Source organism: Cydia pomonella, chromosome 8, assembly GCF_033807575.1.
Source record: "Cydia pomonella isolate Wapato2018A chromosome 8, ilCydPomo1, whole genome shotgun sequence".
Classification (NCBI taxonomy): Eukaryota; Metazoa; Arthropoda; class Insecta; order Lepidoptera; family Tortricidae; genus Cydia; species Cydia pomonella.
Window position 1 is genome coordinate 16,079,575 of NC_084710.1, and position 9,304 is coordinate 16,088,878.

At 36.1% G+C, this 9,304-nt stretch overlaps 1 long non-coding RNA gene across 1 annotated transcript; it reads right to left on the reverse strand.

Annotated features, from left to right (window-relative positions):
- Positions 1-3,647: 3,647 nt before the first annotated feature.
- Positions 3,648-8,988, reverse strand: LOC133520694 (uncharacterized). The gene is made up of 2 exons (XR_009799790.1): positions 7,200-8,988; positions 3,648-4,546 (listed from the first exon to the last, which is right to left on the reverse strand). It is a non-coding gene; the product is annotated as an uncharacterized LOC133520694 (long non-coding RNA).
- Between the last annotated feature and the right edge of the window lie 316 nt (positions 8,989-9,304).

Genomic DNA, 9,304 nt, shown 5'->3' on the forward strand with positions numbered 1-9,304 from the left:
CACCAACTTTTGGGTTATTTCTGGTCAGAATCACGAGGACTATCGATTTAAAAAGGTAAATAAATTAGTCCGAAAAAAAATAATAAAACTGACACCCAAAATTAGTATGAAAACTGGGGACAATTTTATTCTCTATTTCAATTAATAGTCCTCGTTAATCTGAGTCGAAATAACCCAAAAGTTAATTTAATTATTTTTTTAATTACCTACTCAATGAGTTCAGCTTATATATTTTCAGTGTTAGACATTCTCTTTTATTACAGATTGCTATGCAACTAGCTCGTGTTAAACGAGTGACTGAATTGCAGTTAGCTATCAAATACCTTCATTCAAAATATAGCCATCTATATTGATCAAAAAGCTTTACCATGTCCTATTAACTCAAAACTGACACGGTATAAAATTTGCAGACCAAATCGCTTATTTATAGAGGATTGCTCCAGTTCCAATGCACTGGGTCAGCGTTTGTCTGTTTATTGATTCGCTAACGGCCGGTTAATTTTGGCAAGGTAGCCGCGCTACCTTGCCTCACTACACATAAAAGACGTAACCGCTGTTTGAAAACGCATTCGATTGTTTACCGTATTCTCATCTATTAAGTCTCAAATTTAAACTGGCTTTCCGATGGCTGTTACAGCTGTTATGCGTGGTGAGGTACGTTGGTACTGAGTCGCAGAATTTAACGTTAACGTTGTCATTTTAAAATGGAATACTTTCGTAGAATCCTGTGAAACATGAATTTATGATTATTTTTAGTTTGCAATTTGACATTTCGATTATTAGCATTATATGCCGCTGGCGAGGATTCTTAATACTCAGGTAAACTTAGTTTTATACTATCTTTTATTTATATCATGACTTATATGAACCTAATTTTCGAGTATCCGCCTTTCAATGATATTTGACGAACTTACAAAACAGTTTTCAATCAGTCATTTTGAAAAGTTTAAAAAAATATAATAACTAGTGGTACAGTCAGCATCAAAAGTAGCGGATCAAATAACGTTTCATAAGTATCTACCATTCTGTAACAGCTTAACAAAAAGTGATGTCTTTAATATAGAACAACTAAGACTGTAAAAGATATACTTTTGAGCGCGAATTTTAGAAATTTATCTATATTTCGAAAAGTTATCCGGAATATCAGATACTTTTGGCGCGTTGTTTCATCCGCTACTTTTGATGCTGACTGTACAACGAATAGTACTTTTAGGAATACGAGTAGCACTATCTGATTTTTACGACGAGGTAACAATGGTGCATAAAGCATTAATTGGGATTAACCATATTTGTAATGTTTTACATTTCGACTTTCCTCGCGATGGTGAAGATAATTTTTATTTTATGCCCTACAAGTCACATCGCCCCAAAAAATGAGCCCCAAAAAATACGAATACCTTTTTAATATTCGTCGAATTCGAATATTCGTATTTGCATTAGCAATAATACGAGTAACTGTAATAAAAACGTGTCAATCACGCATTTTAAGTCGAAAAACGCTCGAGATTGTTTCACTTCGTACCGAGTAGTGTTATCAGGAGCTTGCATTGGCAGACCGGTGCAGGCTGCGCGCCGCGGCCCTCTGCGGTGTGTCTCACGGAAGTTTGTTATTAAAACAACAACTGTCTTTGGTTTTAAATCTAAATATTCTAACCAAAATATTGGCACTGTTGGCACGGACAACTCTTTGACTTGTTATGTACCTACTAATTAATTACGATGGTTATTCTAGACTTCTGACTGATCTAGATAAATGTAATTATCAATCGAGTCGTGGGTTAATTTCCTGGCCCATGAGTCGGGTAATAACTCAGGGTTGATGTCATTTAATATTTTCAATTAGCTATATTTAAAGATAAGAGGAGTTAAGTCACATTTTTACATTTTAGTCGTTTTATAGAATAGTTACGTATGCCAAACTAAAACCAACAACATATCGATAATGTCTGGGTACCGTCCCCAACCCGTTGTTTAGTGTGAGCGTTATAGCCTGCTTCTTGTGATCCACACTACGAGTTGCTTTCATTTTAATGCTCGGTAGGTAATGAGTACCTAACAGCTAAGGATTCCCTAATTTATAAGCAGCATTTCAAAACGTTTGCTTTTGTACATGGTACCCGTCCATAGCAACCTGACCTACAAACGCCAATTTAAAATTTTTTTGCTTAACGTTTGCAATGACGGTGATCCAATAGTTTTTGTGCACATTCCTGACAAAGAATGGAAAAGTCTTATAAATGTATGTATATAGGTAAGCTATGCCGGTTAACGTTCGCGTGCGTGCGCCGTGCGTGCGCGCAGGAGTGCGCCTATTCAATTACGGAAAGGTCACGCCGCTCCGCGCCCGCGCCCGCGCCGGCTAGAGATTATCGCCACCTGTCGATGGCGCGCGCGGCGGATTAACAGTCACAAGAAACTAGCTGCCGACATATAAGCCACAGAAATAACGTGAAATTTTGCATGAACATTCAAGTAACAGTATGTGAAGTCCCCAAACCTGCTGTCCCAATGACAGCGCGGGAGACTATAGGCCAAGCCCTCTCGCGCATGAGAGGAGATCCTGCAGTGGGACGTATTTGGCTAAATTATTTATTTATTTATTATTCAAGTAACATATATATACAGTATGCTTATTAACTAAAACCATTTACTAAAATCCGTTAATATTTAGGTCATACTGAGTAACTTTTATTATGGGGCCAACCCTGAAACCACAAAAAAAAAATTACTCTCCCATAGAAAATTTCAACGCCAGACCAGCCAAAATGTACAAAATAGCCAAAAGTTACTCAGTATGACCTAAACATTTACGGGTTTGAGTAAATGGTTTTAGTTAATAAACATACTGTATATGTCTGGTATGTATTAGTTTTTGCTCGAAAATGTAATACATACAAAGAAAATAGAGCCAGTTTATGTTTTGTATATGTAACTTCTTCTCGTTTTATTTTCTTAGTATTACAAGTACAGTTAGATAAAGACAAGTATGCAACGATTTTGTAAGCACACGCGGTGCAAGTGTTATTTCTATTAAATTATGACGTATAAATAGCAGTCGTACTGCGTGTGCTATCAAAATCGTTGCAGACTTGTCTTGATCTAACTTTGCTAGCAATGACGAAAACTAATAATAAACATAGGTGTCACTTACATGGTCATGCTAATTTTCTAGTTATTTCGGCATGGCATTTTAAAATAAGAGTGTAAATTCAATTGTATGGCGGCGGCTAAGTTCTAGTGACTCTTAATAGGACGGCGTATAACGCTTTATGCTATTAAAAATTCTTGTTAGACGCGGTAAAAGTGTATTTGCATTAATTAGTGACACATGTGAATGTTAAAAGCTTATCCTATTAAGTAATAAAGAGAAACATTGAATTATCATTGTATACTTATCTTATATGTTGTCTGCATGTAGCAGGTTTTAAAGATATCAGGGATTCTATGAAACCTTAAAAATCCGGGTTATTTTATGATGATGATTAAAAATAATAATTGCGTTCTCTTCACTCACACTAGCCTAGTTATAAAAAATAACTAAATTAGGTGCGTAAACATTTGGATAATTGAAATTTCAAAATATATCTTAGTACAAATTAAAATCGATAGACAAAATAAATGATACAACTTTAAAAATAAAATATGAATACAAACCAATAGTTTTTATTTAAAGTCCAAACCTTTTAATGATTATTATTTTCCATTTTTTTTAAACTAAATGGTATAATCTACGTTGACATCGAATTGTCCCTGCATAAAAAATATCTTTCCACACAATCATAGCTTTAAAATCTGTTCTACTTTACGAAAGTCTGAAAGAGTTGAAAGTGCCGTGCAACACGATCATTTTAACTTGGAAATCAAATAACAGCACCCAAGTCATTTAGGTTAAGTACTTAGTAGTTAGTACCTACATTGAAATGGGTACACATAAGTTAGCTTTAGATTTGTAGGACTTTTGTACCGGCAGAGAGATCTGCCTCGACTCTATCCACTCAACGCTACGCAACGCGCTCCGCGTCCAGTTGGTCGACCCAAGTATGCTCTTCTGACTGCTCGATCTGCACCCATCCGTGAGCTCGGCGTCAGCGAAAGCTGGCGTGAATTCACTCAGGATCAAGCAAAATGGCGGATTGTTGTGTTGGAGGCTAAGACTCATTTCGGGTCATCGCGCCAGCCAAGTAAGTAAGTAAGTTGTACTGGCACTACTGTTACGGCACCTTATTGTTGAAATAATTATGATCCTATACGTATGATAGGGGCCAAGTGTGTAGGTAGGTATCAACAACAGGAGGGTTTGCAGGCTTATAAATTCGTTAGTCCATGCAAATATATTTCAGGAATAATTGCTATACAATGTCAAAGATATTTTTTAGGTTTCCTTACCTCAAAAGGAAAAAAGGATCCCTAATAGGATGACTTTTGTCCTTCCGACCATCCGGCCGTCCGTCCGTCTATTTGTCAAGACCCTTTATCTCAGGAACGCGTGAAGATAGCGTGAGTCGAGATTTAAACTATATAGTTACTCAGGTCTACGGTCCCATGACTGTAAAAAATCAAACTTCTAAGTTAACGTAAAAAAGATACGGCCGTTAGTGTAACAAAAAAGTATATTTCAAAACTCTAAAGGGAATCAAAATTTATAGAGATACTACTTCCAGGTGACTTACACTACAGGAAAAATTTCAAACTATAAAAATAAGTTAAATTTGTACGGAACCCTTGGTGGGCCAGTCCGACTCGCATTTGCCCGTTTTTAGGGGAGATTATCTTAATCAACCAATTAATTGCCTGAAGATATACTGTTGGTACTGTCATATGAAGGTGAGAAACCCGCCCCTCCCCCCTTTTTCTAGGTTCTTGTGGTATAACATTTATAATGTGCCTACGAACAAATTATACCGTGGCATTTTCTCACTTCAGTCACCATATTACTATACTATGGATTGAACTTGAGTTACCCATGAACATTAAGTAATATTTTAACTAAAAACTATGTTTAAGATACAAATTGCAGAGCACTGTACACTTAAGTTGATTGAAAGCGCGTTGAAATTATGATAATTTAAAGTTACTTGCCTATAAATAAATATTGCGTGTGTCATGTCATCTGTCCCTGCCCGTCCGAATGCCATCCACGAGGATGAGTGGTGCTCTTCATAAAACAAACTTATTTGTTGTGTTTTGTTCATCATTAATTCACTCAGTCATAATAGTGAATGAAGTGTTTTATTATAGGTAAAAAGGGGCAAAAATGACAAAAAAGAGCGTTATATTGAGGGGACACAATTTTATGGCATTCAAATGTTATTTGGAACAACTGGGACACACCTATGCTAATACTGTATTCCAACTTGTGGGGCATCTCGTTATGTAGAAGCTGTCCAATCAATATCAAATCAGGTTGAGGTTACAATAACTTGGGTTTGGTTTATACCAGATAAACAAAATTCTCGGGATATGATGATGATAGTAGACTTATTAAACGTATAAAGTTTCAATTGCATAACTCTTATACTTTACTCGTAGATCTTATCTTGATATCTAAAAAAACCCAGATTTGTCACTCACCCACGTGCTCACTGATGGTCATCAAAATTGTAGGGTACTTTCTGAAGTCCTAGAAAGCTAGAATTTGGTATGTAAGCTAGTATTAATAGACAAAAAACAAAAAAAAAAACTGAAAACTTGAACTTTTACCCCCCAAACCCTTAAACACTAGGTGATGACATTTTGTATAAGACTTCTGCAAATTTCGTTACTACAAGAAGTATTATGTAATAAATAAATTTTTCACCTTACGCCCATGTGACGGTAGAAAAACGGACAAGCCATTTGACTAAGGTGTAGAGTTTGTTGAAGTTAGGGCTTGTAGAGTTAGAAGCTTGGTTCTACAAGAGACCTGATAACTTTTTGACAGAGCGAGCCTTATGGTTTCGTCTTGGCAACATTTTACATGAAAATGTTTTTGATGGCATAATTATTTACAAATAATTGTTTAAAACTGCAATCTATTTAGCAACCATTGACGTTCCTTAGCAAAGCTTAAAATGTCCACTTTTACCACAGTTTGGCCTAATAAAAAATGCGGTTTACTTACAACCACGTCGATAACGCAGGCAAAAACTTACGAACACAGGGGTTGACTTTAATAGGGTTAACCTTTCATTTCTCCGTAATGCAATTACATTTATGCCTGCCCACGGCCTTGGGACGCCGTGCGTAGAATACATACGTAGCAATGGTCATAATTGTAATTATTGTCTCAATAGAACGTTATAGAAGTGCGTATCTAATTGTTTTAATTGTTGCTACTTTGTAAAGTGTTGCTGTAGGTAATTTTATTTTTATTCTCCTTTTACTATTCATTTAGTTTCACCTGCCTCTGCGTCTAGTCTTAAAGGAACTTTAGGTTTGATATATTTCCTCTTAGTTTATTTACCTTGAATTCGGAATCAAAAATAGTATTGGTCTCATAACGAAGCTACAAAATGGCCATGGGAACTGTGAAATAAAACAATGAAAAAGGAACAGAATTGTTTCAATGAGTACTCGAGCTAGTAGTTGATGACTGAGGAAACAGAAGTGTAGTCGGTAATAAAGGTCTGTCTCTGAAATTAACCGTTTGTCAGAAACTTATTACAATAAAATGTTGTCCATTGTTAGTCTTTGTCATTTATTCTCTAGGTGACAGGCTGTTTCTGACTGCAGCTGCACTACCTTTGCGACTTTACTGGTGCGATATTACTGCAGCGGCAATAGCGGCGGCGACTGCTGCTGTTGCGGCATGCAGTCGCAGCCTCAGCGTTCATTAGTTGCTAGTTCATTAGTAGTAAATAAGTATGAAAACTGCCAGACGTATAAATAAAAATACTTATTTTACTTTTGTATATTTCGAGAAGAGGTAAGTGACGATAATGCTACATGGCACATGAAAAAGAAGACCCGCTTGCATTTCTAAAAGAGTCAGAGTCAGTCGAAGGTAGTAACTACGCAATATTAATAAAAAACCTGATATTTAATGGTGATGGTTTCTTCAGGGTATATTCCCGATGAAATGAAAAGCATTCATCATTCATTTTACTACGGAAATTGACAATACCACCAATGCATTCATGCCGCTGCAATAGTGTCGGAGCAGTAGTGCAGCTGCGGTTGGAAATGGACTGTTACACTGCGGTGACATAAAATTCGCTTACTTTAAGACTTTTTCATAAATCATTCCAAGTTATAGTTCACTGCCCGGAATTTAATGATTTTCTTATTTGCTCCAAAGGTTATTACTTATTGGTCCTACGATAGACTTGCCCAGCAGGATGCATATTTAAAATGTTAATTTATAGAAAAGAGACTTTGACACATTGTCTTGGAAATTACTTTTGACATCTGCAGGTTATATTTCTTTTGGTGATTTATCTGTCGTAAATATAGAGCAAATACTTACTTAAAACACGCTGGGTGACTATGTAATGGACTAAATGACCTTCGTTGTCAAATAAATTAAAAAATCATGAGCTGCAAGTCAAACCAATATAAAATACTAACAGTATTAAACATTAATTGGTCTCATTCAGCAGGCTGTTGCAAGATATAATACCTCGTTGTTTTGACACTCGATCTTCAACGGCTCGAGAATGTCTTAAGTCAGCGGAGTATCGGGAACCGGTCATGTGTGACAGTACGGCTCCGTGACTAATTCTAGACGCTTACTAATCACAGGCGAGCTATCGCCTAAAGAAGAAAAAAGAAGAAATATCTTTATTAAATAACACAATAAAATAATATTAAACGAACTAAAAATAGGTTCTCTAAATTATTGCCGAAGATAATTTTGGCGATTATCATTTTCGCAACCAATTCTTCGCATATTAAGTAAAACGTGCATAATAAAATTTTGCCGAATATTGGTCGTCAAAGTAAACCGTCGACGAATAGTAGGTTGCCAAGTGTAATTCGGAAAATAAAACTTCGGCGAAAAGGTAGAAAATCCTAAAAAGAACACAAAATTATAAGAACTGCGCCAAAAAGTCATATAAGCTTAATAAGGAACAATAAAGGAATATGACACACTTAGCGACGCTGATTTTTAGAGGCCAGCGTTGTCTTTACGCGATAATGAAGTGAAACCCGTCTGGCGGCTGTGGGATAGCTTAGTTATTTGATGGTAGATAAAAGTCAATTGATATGCAAATCTAAGTTTATAACTAATTACTTTTTTACTCCATCGTACTTGATATATATATAGTTACGGAAACGGAAGATGAACATAAATAAATAAATAAATAATTTTAAAATAAATAAATAAATATCATAATATTCATACTTATATGTATAGTAATATTGGTTAAGTTGAGTTGACGACACGGCAAGCGATGAGGTTAGGGTTTTGTCGTGTGACTCACGCCGTGTGAACAGGGACTTAGCATGATCAGCATATTGTGAGATGTCTGCGAGTTGTTTTCTGGTTTTTTGAATTATCAATTTGACCAAGACGTCGACAAAATTATGGAGCTATGTGGAAAAACCGAGAATATGCATGAATATCAATTAAATTAATTTGTGTATGAAACTGGTTCGATAGTAGTTTAATTTGTTATCGTTTCAGCAGAAAGACGTCTACTAAAGATCTCCACACCGTCCTGTCCTCTGCCCTCACCCAACGGTGCCCAGGCACTACTCAAGAACCTTTCTTCCCCAGCGGCCACCTTTTAACCATGTGGCCGCCCAATGCTACATAAGTTTGGTAAAAAAAAATACTGGTTATACCTACCAGGCATTAACGTTATAGGTACCTACCTATACTCTTCACATTATATTTTGTAAGTCGGTGTGGTGGCTGAAAGACAGACGAGTAACAAAAATAGAATGTTATTTACTATTGGAGGCCATTTAATTATACCGTATGACATATCAATTGAAAGGGCTCGTAGCGAGAATTTCATATATATATATATATATATTTAACATTAACTAACAGACCAATTTCAACAATGCCGGGCCAAATAATGTGATACTGATCTAACATGGATCTGACATCATTCCAATATGAGATGGTTCCAAACTCTTTCATCCAAAAACGTCGCTTTTGACACTAACAGAGCTTTAGAACAGGGATTTAGAAACAGCGCGCCAGGTGGAACGGTTTGGAAACTCAAAATCCCATACAAAATGCGACTTAAAGCAAACGCGTACGTCACGTTACGCCATCGAATAAATTTACACTAGGGGTACAGAACAGTATTAGTTATATTGGCATGAGATTTAATAACTAAAACTCGAATCCAAAAACGTAACTTTTGACACT